The sequence below is a fragment of the Narcine bancroftii genome, chromosome 4 (genome assembly GCF_036971445.1).
Source record: "Narcine bancroftii isolate sNarBan1 chromosome 4, sNarBan1.hap1, whole genome shotgun sequence".
Classification (NCBI taxonomy): Eukaryota; Metazoa; Chordata; class Chondrichthyes; order Torpediniformes; family Narcinidae; genus Narcine; species Narcine bancroftii.
The window spans coordinates 251811396-251824742 of NC_091472.1; the positions used below are offsets into that span (position 1 = coordinate 251811396).

At 37.3% G+C, this 13347-nt stretch overlaps 1 protein-coding gene across 9 annotated transcripts in view; it reads right to left on the bottom strand.

The window, feature by feature from the left end:
* The window catches only part of gulp1b (GULP PTB domain containing engulfment adaptor 1b), a 355986-nt gene that overhangs the window by 233635 nt on the left and 109004 nt on the right, over positions 1-13347 (bottom strand). Inside the window, exon 3 of one of the 9 annotated variants that reach the window (XM_069934737.1) lies at positions 1278-1328. The exons of the other annotated variants lie outside the window; for them this stretch is intronic. The gene's annotated coding sequence lies outside the window, so the exon portion shown is untranslated. The remainder of the gene's footprint in view (positions 1-1277; positions 1329-13347) is intronic. 9 annotated transcript variants of the gene reach the window in all.

A 13347-nucleotide genomic window follows, 5' to 3' on the forward strand; every position in this document is an offset into this window, starting at 1 on the left:
AAATCCAATAGTATCAGCAAATTAATGCAATAATATTTCTCTCGTGTTTGAAAGTCAAATCCTGCATTTTTGCCATTTTTCTTTCTTAAAGCCATTAGACTTTAATCACTCTCTTTTTCTGAAAAGGTTTCACTTTAGTCCAGTCTGACTTCAGGAATACATTTCCTCATCATCAATAAGTTGTGTCTTAAAAAAATATGCAAGCTATAGTTCATCCAACAGAAAGATTATTCACTTTCTCAAACTTCCTAAATGCAGGTGCCTCCAAACAAAGCCCTTTAATTTTCCACTTCAGTTTTAACCACATGGCCCAAAAATGGTTTGTGTCACACAATGCAGCTCCCAGAAGATACAAACTCCATAATTTGCAGTTTCCCTTCTAATTACACAAAATGGAAGATCAAACAATATTCTCAAACCCAAATACTCGCAGTCACTTTTTATATGAAGTGGCACTTTTTAAAAAAAAACAAGAGACCACAGAGTTGATTTGCTGAAAGGAATCAGCCAAGGATCAAGTGAACTTGATCATGCTCAAAAAAACTCCACTTAAAGATTTTATGATGAAAGAATTTTTTGTATCTTTTTGCCTTGACAAGCAAAGAATGACAAGGTGACACAAATCCATATAAATGGCCAAGATTGTCTAACTAGTTCTAAAATAACTCCCAGAGCAAGAAGCTGAAGCAAAACACCGATACAATTTTTCTTTTTATGATCTGTGCTATTTGGATTCCATATGCACACACAATTGTTTTGTTTACATGTTCATGTTTATTAAATGGAGGCAGATGGGCATGAAAAACCAATCATCTCTACAGGGGCAGGAGAATCAAAGTTACAAATCTTTCACCCGCTGACTAAAGGAGATTATAAAACAGACAAATTGTCAGACCTTCGGCCACTCTTGTCAACAAAGTCAGCTTGCTACAAAATAAAGTGGTCCATTTGTACAACGCTAACTCAATTCTCTAAATCCACAGCAGGATTCGTTGGGCAGCGAACAGCAACTTTTAAAAACACAATGCTCATCAGCAACTCAATCTTACATCAACAATGTTTCTTTATCAATTAATAAATTTGCCAAAATTAAGCAATTCGAGCAGTGTTCTAGAGACGCAATCAATTCTACATCATAAACAAACTGAACTTAATATTATCACTGAAAATTTGAGAAAAAAAATAAAATCTCTTTCTGATTCAGTTAGAGGATTTGTACTTCAAGAAGTCAAATTCAGCGCCACACCTGGACAGTATGTAAAAATTTTATTCATTACCTTTGTGCCAGCTCTGTGAAAAACAGATGACATATTTATCAACTCTCAAAACTGAAAAAAATGAGAAGAGAAAATATTCATAATAAGGCTGCAGTTTACTTTATAATCAATGGAGAATAATTCAAAAAGATACCATTAACTCTTACACCCAATACACAAGCAGTGTGATTGGATTGCTTTTTTCTTAAACTTCAACTCCAGTGACTCCAAAATCACAAGCCCCTTTTCCACTGGCATCCCAGTGTCCTGGGATAGGAAGCCGTTTGTGCTGTTTCCACTGGGCTACCCTTAACCGGGACACTGACTGCTTTACCACTGAACACAACTAATCTCCGGGGATCGGAGAGTCTACCTTCGATCGGAAACGAGTGACTTTCTGCTGTCCTATTTCCACTAGTATAATCAGCACACTGACGTCAGCTGATGCCAGGAATACAAGTAGGCGTAGGGGCGTCAATCCCAACTTGAAATGATGTAATTTGACAGTAGCGTGCTGACTGTTTTCTTTTTCCAATGGACCCTGTCCTAGTTAATACTCCGTTAATTGTTGGAACAAGGTGCCAGTGGACAAGGGGCTACAGATTGTACTTATGTGATCATACATCTTCAACAGTGGCAATTTCAAAATATAGCCTTCCCTAAAGCTAAATCACTATCTCATATTCAGAGATGAATATGGATATGCTATAGTTTTCTCTTGTATTGGAAAGCATAAAAATAAAAGCATACCATGTAATGAACCCTAATAATTTTTTATGACTTGATCAAATTGTGAATGTTAGATATAGTACAAAATGCTTCTCAATCATTTATGAAAATGATGACACAAGCCATTTCAAGATGTTCAATGATCCAATTATAACTGGAGGAAAAGATTCACAATGTGTTTTCTATATGAAGGAAAATGTTTTCAGTTAGTTTTCTTTGACCAATATATTGCCCCTATTTTGTCAGGACAGCAAATTTTGTCCAAAACAGCCATTGAAGGTAATGGTAATACCACTTCAGTACAAGCAGAGGACAATTATTTTGAGAAAATTTCATGAAATTATGAGTATTTTGCAATTAATTCACATTCTCTTTTACAAAAAGAGGAAATCAGTCTTACCAAAAAAAAAAATGCCCATTTATTTTGCTTTAAGCACATTTGAAAACTGACATGAAATGTTCCCGGGGACCTTCTCCTATGGCCTCACTTGCACCCACACCTTCTCCCTCACCACAGTCTGGGGCCCAAAACAGGCCTTTCAAATGAAGCAACACTCCACTTGTGTATCCACAGGGCTGATTTACTGCATCCCATGTTCCCTTTTCATCAGAGGGACTGGGCGATGATTGGGAGATCGCTTCACTGAGCACCTTCGCTCCATCCACACGAGAGACACAGACCACCCAGTAGCCAACCATTTCAGTTCTGTGTCACACTCCCATACTCACATGTCTGTCCATGGCCCATAGTACTATCCCACCAAGACCACCCATAAATTGGAGAACCAACACCAGATTTTTCTGTCTGGGCATTCTCCAACTAGATAGCATTAATATCAACTTTTCCTGTTTCTGCTGACCTGCTCTTCCCCACCCCCCCCCCCCCCAACACTTACCCTTACTCCCCTTCCAGTTCTCCACCACCCTTCCCTCTCTATTCACCCAGCCATTCCTCCTACCCTTGCTAGCTGCTGTTCCCTCCCTCCCTTCTCCACCTATTTCCTCCTACCTTTAGCCACTTTCAGGTGGCCACAATGCCCGACTGTAAAGCTGCACATTGTGCTCCTGTGCGGCTGTCGGGTGGCCACCTGAGTATCCCTCGTGGCAGCTGAAAGCAGCAGGGACTGCCGGGGGCATCAGCCATTGACTCTGGGTTTCCGTGGTGTTTTTTTTAAATATATATGCACAGCATACTGTAAGTTAAACAAGAAAGTCTGCAGACGCAATATTACTTTAAAGCTTTAATTTTAACACATTAGTATTTAATGGAGGTGCTGAATGGAAGTGCGGATGTGTCGTTGAAACAAAAAACCTGGCCACAATAGTACATTCAGCACCCAAAGGGTAAAGTACAGTATTGGTTTTATAAAACGGTAGTCTGCATTAAGACTCTCTTGCATATCCATGCTTCAGAATAATTTGAATTTTATTTTATCATTCTCTCTTAGTGGGTGTTCTAAATATAAGTCATTCAGGGAACCATCGCGAGAGAAAGATACTGGTTGACAAGGGTGAATGTGCTTTGCAAAGTTTGTACTTGATCATTCCTTCAGACGGGCAAAGATGGTCAGCTGGAGGCTCGTAGCAACCGTTGGAGAAGGAGAAATGCATGAATGTGGGGTCGGCTGGAGGGAAGAGCGACCATGTAGAACACTCTGGAAGGAGATGGGTTATATGTCATTCCTAAAACGTCTCCTGGATAGGGGGCAAGCGAGAGACCGGCAGCGCGAGTTGAGCGGGAGGGAGACTGGCAGCGCGAGTCAGGCGGGCGAGGGGGAGAGACCAGCAGCGTGAGTTAGGCAGGCAGGAGACCGGCAGCACAAGTCTGGAGGGTGAGGAAGAGACTGGTAGCATGAATTGGGCAGGCGAGAGATCGGCAGCATGAGTCGGGCGGTATCCACCATCCTAACTTATTGCAACAGCGATGCCATAATGTACATCACAATGGGTTGATAAGTGTGCAACATACTTTAGGAAATGTTTGTTTTACTGTCAGGGTTGTTCTTTTTTTTTTAAATTGCGCTGTCAGCGGTACGATCAACAGTCCAATTATTCAAATGAGAATTGATCGGGAACCTGAGGGATGCAGGGTGAAATTCATTTGTATAGATGCAAACTCAAAATTTGCTTTTTTTTTTGGCTGAGCTCTAAGACTGTTTTATGTCTTGATACTGTTTGTCAGTCATGCCTTGACGCGCTGCAAATGACGGCAAGGCAGCGTGGGCGGGACTAGGCCACTGTCCAGAGAAGCTGGCATTCGCTGGTAGATGGCTATCCATTAGCTGCCATGTTCAAGTGACAAAAAGGCATCCTCTCCACAGGCACCTGAAAGAGCCAGCTGCCCTCCCCCAGCCATAACTGCCGGTGCATGATCTGCCATAGAATGCCTGAAAGTGCCTTTTGTGACCACTCCTCCCCCCCCCCACTCTTTTGTTTGGATGCCTGCCGACATTTTTCCATACCTTGATGAAGGTATCAAGTCCAAAATGTCAGTATTTTTGCTATATAAAGGACACTGCTTGACCTGCTGAGTTTCTCCAGCATTGTACTTTTACAACAGATGTGAAATGCCTGTTGCTTCTAGTAATACTATTTCTATTTCATTCAAAAAAATAGTTGCTTGAGGTTGGAGGTTAAACATTGGAACAGCTAGGTACAAAACTGAAGAACATATTCCTATTTAAATCAAAAGTTTTCAATAATTATAGAATATTACATATATTAAGGAATAATCTCTGGAAACGTGTTTGCAGACTCCACATTCAAGCACAAAAGAATGCTATAATGATTTCAAAAGTCATTGATATACTTCTAGACAAGATCTTTACACATAAACCTGGCCATTTGGTTTTTCAAACAAGAATTCAAATAATTTGCCATATCCTTTAAATTTATTTATTTGTTCTGCTCAATCAACTTTTTTTCCTGCAATGTTCTTCAATGTAATTTGGGGAAAAATAAAATGTCATTCAGAAATTGAAGGCGAATTAAAAGATTTTTTTAATTGGTATTGTTGTTAACAGGTTTAAGTTAGTGCAAATTTAAGACTCTAATTTGCTGTTCAAAATCTCAGGTTTATACAAATTAATCACATGGCACTACAAGAGAAGTTGGTCCTAAATCTTTTAAGGTTTTTTGTTAGAGCAGTATTTTCAAAGCTGAGATAATTTTACCCTTTCCAAAATATTTTAACAAGACTCAACTACATTAGCAAACTTTTGATCTGAATTCATTTCCAAAATAAAGCTACATTGATCCACCCTTACCTAATATTTTAGAAACATTTTGTTTTGGTTGGCACCACCTTATAGAATGTATTTCAATAGGTAATTTAAACATGCCACTTAGAAGTTCTTGGAAAGATAAACACTAGCAGCAAAGTTGGAATTTGAATTAGGTTAAATATTGAAAAGAATAATACACAAGAATACCACACATCTTGCAACAACAGACCTTTTTTATCTAAAAAGTGTACATGTTCCTGTGGCCCACAATGCTCAGTGTGTATTTTTTTAATGGATCTGAGAGGAAATGCTCATCCAAAATTATCTGAGAAGTGTAGAACTCACCCAGCAACTTCTGAATATTTGAATTAACTACACAAATTGAATGCAAATAAATAAGAATGTTCTCCAACAGTCTTATCCCAGGAAAATCGAGGTTAGTATTTGCTGATGAGTCTAAAGAAATGGTTCAAAATCAAAATGGACTCACATTTGGTAAAAAGCAGCAAATTATGCAATGTATGAAAACAGTTTGGCAATGGGACTGAACATAGAAATTATAAGATGACTAAAGTAGATCTTCAAATGAGAGAAAAATCATTGTATAAGCCCACTACAGATTTTATATTTTAAACAAAAAAAACCTGTAAATGAATAACTAAAGCAAAAAAGTCAAAAACTAATTTAAATAAAAGATGCTTCTCTCTGTATTAATAAAATATAAAAATCTATCTTCAAGATACCTCAACTAAATTGGCACAAAGTTTTTAGGTTAATTGCCGTATTTCATCGATGTGAGACTATGGACTGGAAGAGCCTGCTAGCATGCTATAGCTCTAATTTGTTTTAAAAATGAATTACTACTAAGCATTAATTTATTTAGATCTATCAGATGTTTCTTTTTTTGTTACTTTAACATTTTATTTAAAAATAGAGTTCAAGTGTTCCTCAATCCATGCCACATAAATATCTGATTGATGGACACAATGAAGCACCATTTGGCACAACAAGATAACTAAGGACAATTTTTTTTGACCATATTGAAAAGGCATTTGGCAACAAAGCCATCAAAAGAACAATAGCACTTCCAGGGGGCTGGGACTTGTGCTCTGCTGCCTGAGACCCAGATGCCTCTCAATGCCATGAACATTATCAGATATGAAGGCTCATTAAATATGAATATTGGTAGGTGGGAGAAGGGGGTGAGAAAACAAAGCCATGATGGTTGGTGAACTTGGCCAAGTCATGCACAATCTGGTCCAATATCCTCTTTCCCCTTGAGTTACTCAATGATCTAGAAATATAGTGTTGATTTTAATTATGGATTTATTTTATTGCTCCTAATTTGACATCTTTAAATATGCTCACTCCATTGAAAAGCCTTGATTTCCTAAGACTTACCCAGGTCATTGGCTCAAGAATCTGTAATTTTTTTTTTAAACCTCATGCATGTCTCCCTGTATTCCGTTCCGTTCATCTCATCCCTTTAACAGATCTACGCTTTCTTTAGTTCCTTGTGCGCTTGTTTGATTTTCCCTCAAAAATGTAAAGCTATTTGCTTCAATGTTTTTCTTAGAAACAAATTATAACGATTTCTTGTTGGGAACATTTTCCCATTTTTCCTGTTGGATTTATCAGCAACTTAAATAACAAACAGTGAAGTCTCAACAGGTCAGGCAATATCTGTGGAAAAAATACAGTTCATAGTTCATGATAAAAACCCTTTGTCAGAACTAAGATGTTGGGTGTTTAGCTCAAACTGTTAACTTTCTTTATCCATTTTGCCACTCAGCCTGCTGAATATTTGCAGCATATTGCTTTTAATCCAGCATATTGGTTTTATCTGTATTTTTAACATTTTAATTAGTTACCAGCCTCAATTTAAAATGCCCAATTTTAGATGTCCCATAACTCAAAATAATCTCTCCAGAACATTGGATCCATTTATTATTAACCCAATGTCAAGCCTCTATGTTTATTTTTACACAGTACCAAAATAAAATCACCACAATTTGATCCTTTTTGTTATTTTTCTGCTGTTATGTTTTGATCATCTTTGGTTATACATCAAATGTTTATAATTGTGTTCCTTAGAATAGCAATTTTCTTTCATCAATTCCTTGATAATTTGAATTCATAATCCTTTTATGTCTTACAGATACTTTTTAACCTAGTTCTCTCTCTGAAATGCTTATCTATCTTTTTTCTTTCGATTTAATTTGTCTTTTAGTTTTTTTTTTCATCCATGATGTCACACAAATTATTTCGCAATTTTCACTTTGAGCGGAATACATTTGGGTTGTATGTACAATATTTCCCTCTTGTTTTGAAAACTTATGAAGTTAAGTGTTTAATTCTTGGTTCAGGGTCGGCATAATGGGGGAGGGTGGCAATTGCGAGCCATGACGTCCCCCTCCTCCCCCCCCCACCCCACTCACCCGGACCTTTTAGAATAAAGCACTAAACAGAGATACTAATTGCAAACAGGTGTTCAGAAATGACCCTGCAGTAAAATTGAAGAGCAAGGAATTATTCCTAGTATTTTTTTTCAATATTTATCTTGCAATTAATGTTTTATGCATTTTACAATACAGCAAGTTTTGGAAACCTGGTTTATGCCAAATTTCTGCATTACAACATTTAAAAGAAATACATTTATTATAAAGGGTTATTAAAGGTTCCGTTCAAATGGAACATTTACCCATTTAAATTCCTTCCTTTTATGTACAATATCTCTACTTGCAATTTTCAGTATATAGTTTGCCTTTTGAAATTAAATTTTCTATTGCTTTCCCACCTCTGATAAATTTCTTGCACATGATCGCTATCACACATGACCAAGCTGCTGTATTCTTGATACTTAATCATGTGGTCACTAAAAATTAATTTATAAAAATGAGAAATTATATACCTTTGTGGAACCACATGCAATAAAAACACACAAATCTGGCCTAATTCTCTACACAGCAGAACATCCACTTCCTTCCATCTACAGGTAGACCCCTATTACGATAGGGTTCAATTCCGGGACTCACATTGTAGGTTTAAATGATCCCAAGTTAAAGCAATAGCCCCAATAGCGCCCTCTACCATTTTTAAAATGTAATTTAAACACTGAAAACCATTTAAACTGATTAAAAACATTACTGGAATGCACACAACCATTTTTTAATTTAAATTTTATTTAAAATCTGAAAACCTTTACTATAACGCAAATTAAACTGAAAAAAAATTACAAAGCTGTGCTGCATATTGCAAGTGTGGATAAAAATTGCAACTTGAAACTGATTCTATCGCACCTTTGAAATATCGCCAAGTCGCAACATCATAAGTTGGGGTCTGTCCTTAATCATATTACCCATTTTTGATTTCTCCTTATTTCACTTGCTATTAAGAAATCCCCAGCCACAAATGTTCCCTATTATTCTGACTATTCCACCACTTTCTGACAGGATTCCCTCTTTATACTTCTTGCACTTGATATCATTGAAAAGGCTACAGCCAATATCTTGAATGAAGCTCCATTCACATATTCACCATTCCTTTGAAACTATTGCGCATCGACACTGGTCAAACAGTGGCTCTGTTTTGAAAAAAAAATGGTGCTCTTAAACTAAATTGTTTGGGTTTTAAACTCAATTAACTCAAACCTCTCTTTCTCTCCCTTCCACTCTCTTATTTACAATGCTCATTAAACTCTTTAACAGTTTTTAGATGATCTCTTCTCCAATATTATTTCAAGGCCATCATATGAAGTAAATGGAGTTGTTCAACTTTGCTAAAATGCAAAGTAAATGAGAATCATGGTTTACAACAGGCTCTTTGAAATCAATCCCCCATTTACTTTAGACTTTTATTCAGACTTGCCCAACAATATTCATTGACAATTAATTGAGATAAACTATTCTGAAAATTAGCAGCACCTGTTGCTGATTAAGTGTTCGTTAACTTCATCCCACATGGAAACACTGGTTCATGCAATCCTGTTGCTGGAAAAAAAGTTATTCACAGAAAACAATGAATTATCAAAACACAAGAGCACCTTTTCCACTGGCATCCCAGTTAATTGGCTGTGCAGTGTCCCAGGATAGGAAGCCCTTTGTGCCATTTCCACTGGGCCACCCTTAACTGGGACACTACTTGCTTTTCCTCTGAACGCAACTCTTCCCCAGTGATCGGAGTGTTTTACCTTCAAGTGGAATTGGGTGACTTTCTGCTGTCTCTTTTCCACTGGTTTTATCAGCGTGTCAGTGTCAGCAAATGCCAGGGATACAAGGATAGAGGTGGTTAATCCCCAAAGTGAAAGGATGTCATTTGACGTCAGTGTTCATTTTCCACTGGACCCTGTCCCAGGAATTTACTGGGACAGGGTGCAGTGGAAAAGTGGCTAATAACTGACCATTTTTCTCTATAGATGCAGCCAGACCCACCGAGTTCCTCCAGCTTCTTATTGTTTGCTTATTAACTGAATTAGAATATATTGGTTTAAATCCTTAAATAGTAGGCCATCATTTTTCAATCTTTGGCATTATTCCCATTTCATTCCCGGTTTCCTGTGTTGTGGAAAGTGAAAAATTACTATGAATCACTTGTCCGGTTTCATAATATCAAAGGCTCTAACCATAACGGCTGAAAAATCAACAAAACACTACCAGCCAACTGTGAATATTTTTCTCTTTTCCTTTTATATTTTGTTATTCTTTTCTTAATTATACTTAAATTGCTGTTGGATTTTTCATGCATCTGGGAAGCTGCAGCAAGCAAGACTTTTTGCTGCAACAGTACATTGTATAGTGCACTATTCCAACATTTTTTCTCAAATAATCTTTAATAATAAACACAAAAGGGCTAACGTGTGTAAAACACTGATTTATCTTAACAATTCACTCTCTGTCATAATGTCCCTATAGCGTTCTTATTTAATGGACTATGTACAGTAACTTATTGTTTAACATTGTGTTACGATCGACAGAAATGATCACCATCTAATCGCGATGTGACCCTGGCTGTAGAACTGATATTTAAAGGCACCCAAAATTACCACACGTGCTCCTTTGAATGCGCTGGTTCCCGGCTCCAACTGCTAGCTGCCAGCACTGAGCCAAGCGTTCATGCTTATTGAAGGATGTGCTGGCCCTCGCTCAAAACTGCTCTCTGCCAGCACTGAGCCGACCATGCATGCGCCGCCATGATCCTCCGGCACCGCCACAGTGCCAGTCTTTGCACGTGTGCCTGCTGGCACCCGCGCACAGTTCACATGGCCACGTGGGGCCTACTAACCTTTGGGATGCTGCTGACGCCCGTGGAGATCTACGGGACACCACCCAACAACAAACAAAGGGGAGCCTTTAATTCTTACCCCAGACCTTAATTATTATAATTTACTCTGGATATAATTATAGTAATGACTATCATATAAAGAAAAATAAATACACAATATATCAATATAATAAACAATTAACTATGTAACATTCAAAGTGTTATGCAGGTCATCTTTTTTCACCTTTACCCCACACTGTAGTGCGCAAAGTACAAACACAAAATTCCAACAAAATAAAGTCAGTTTGTACTTAAAGTTCCTCCATTTACTGTAGAATCCATGAGGCAAAACCTCAGATCTTCCTCAGGCAGAATAGACACAGCTTTTTATTATATTTTATAATAAATAATATTTCCTATAACCTGATGTAGAACAATAACTGGGCCTGTACACAATATTAAAACAAAATCCAAAATATTGGTTTCCTCCTCCTTTCTGGCTGCACATCTTTAGATTCGGTTTTCCTTGAAAAAACTTTCTTTAGCCAAGAGGAAAACTACTTTTCAAGCCGATGCTAATTCTTTATGATCCAGTTTATTTCAATTCTTCACAAACATTTCAACCTTGTCGTCACACTGTATTATTAGAAGCACATCATGTGCTTGATTTTCTAGATGCTTGATTGGGGCATACTGAAGTTATTTCTTTCCTGAAAACTGGTTCTTTTACTAATGAATGGAGAAAAGATGTTTGAAGGTGAAAACAATATTATTTGTGGACAAAACAAACTTATTTATTTTACCCAAAAGGAATGCATGATAAAATATACTTGAACTAATACTTTCCACATTGACAAGTCAATTATATTTTAAAGTTTACCAGTGAATTGTGCAGTATGGCCGAGAAAGGTGTGTGATTGATTCAGTTTCCAGATACAAAAGTGCTCGAGGAACTCAGCAGGTCTCACAGTGTCTATAGAAGGTAAAGATATATATTTACATTGGAAAGGCTGGAAACAGACTAGGAGATCACTTAGTTGAGCTCCTCAATTCTCTTCGCTGCAATAGCAAGGTCTCCCAGTGGCTACTCATTTTAATTCACTGCCCCATTCTCTTGGCAACATGTCTATCCATAGACACATGCACTGCCAGACTGAGACAACTTGCAAATTGGAGGAAAATACCTTACGTCCTGTCTGGTCACCCTCCACCCAAATGTCATTAACATGGATTTCTCCAGTTTCTGTTAGTACCCTGCTCCTCCTGCCATCATTCCCTGTGTCTCCTTTCCTCTAGCTCTGTGTGGGTCTCTCTCTTCCCTTTACGTCGTCTTCTTTCAGTGCCAAATATTACTCCCCCCTCCCTCAAACAATTCTCACCTTTCCTCTCTCCTTTCCTCTTATCATATCTAATTAACATCTATAGTCTACTGGTCTGTAGTCCTCTCCCTCCCTTTCTAACAGGCTTTCAATATAGGGCCCTGAAATGTCCATTTCCTTCCGCAAGTTTAAACAGCATACAGGAAATGCAGTAATTAAAGAGGCAGGACTTGTTACGCACATCATTGATATGTGCTGTTGATTAGTCCATTGTTCACAGAATGCCTACAGTTAACTTTAGACTGCAGGTATTCTGGGAAATTTACTAGGGGTCTAGGAAATATAATATCAGAACAGGAATGGCACCTTCATTCCTGTTCCGACCTTTTTATATGGCATGTGTTCAGGGAAATGGCAATAATTTCCTGGACACGCAGTACCTGTGTTTAAAAAAAACCTGTCTGACCTGGTGGACATTTCCAACATTTTTAGTACTTTCACTACTGACTTCAGTTTTTGGGTGCTGTTCATCTCCTATGCTCATCTAATCCTTGTAACTCCAACTGGCTTTATAGCGCTCTGCAGTCCAAATCTACTAGTGCTCTCTCATGACTTAGATGATTACCTCTAGTGTTTTTGTTTTAATTAAATCCTATTCAGCTAGAGACAGTCAGAATTTCAGTGCAAATGTACATTGGATATGAAAAACTCATTATTATTATTATCATTTCTCAACCATTCATTGTAATTTTCAACAGAGCCTTTGCTACAACAAACCATGTGCACACGTCTCAGTTGCACCCAAAAGATATTGTTATCTACCTACAAGACTGGCTATAGAAAGTGGTTTATTCACTTGCATGGAATCTTGCATACATTTTGAAGTCATAGTAAACCTTCTTCACATCATATCCCAACTATTATTCAATAAATATTTAAAAACTCATAACAATCAAAACTGTCAAATGGTCATTGCCCATCATTCCAATAAACACACCAGCAAATTAACACAAATGCGTACATTGCAAAAACAGAAACACAGACATTCACAGTCCATTGGCTGAGTAAATTATATACTTCTAATTTATTAATCGATTTTCAAAACCATGCATACAGAGTAGCTCAAAGCTTTAAATCAAAAGTGACAATGAACTATTTCACTTAGTGGATAAGTTTAATACAAAGGTAATTGTAGATCTGAGCCAAACATCATAAAGCTTCATATAAAAGCCCAAATACAAAACTGTTCTATCCTGCTCTGATCGATTTAGGGACTACACAAATTTCAAAACTTTAAAGCTGCTGCATTAAGTTAAATTATACAGGCATATTATTAAATATGTAATAATTTGGTGATTCATTTAAATTAAATAAGTTATTTGCCTTTCACAGTATTTCTAATAATGCACAGGAAAAACTCAAATACAGCACATCAGATGACATTTTCCTTGTTCTTAACTCCTGAGTCAGAGTTGAAACTCAATACTGACAATAGGGTTAACGTTAATTATATATTTAATTAATTGGCTTAGCATCTATTCAAATAAATTACAATTGTTT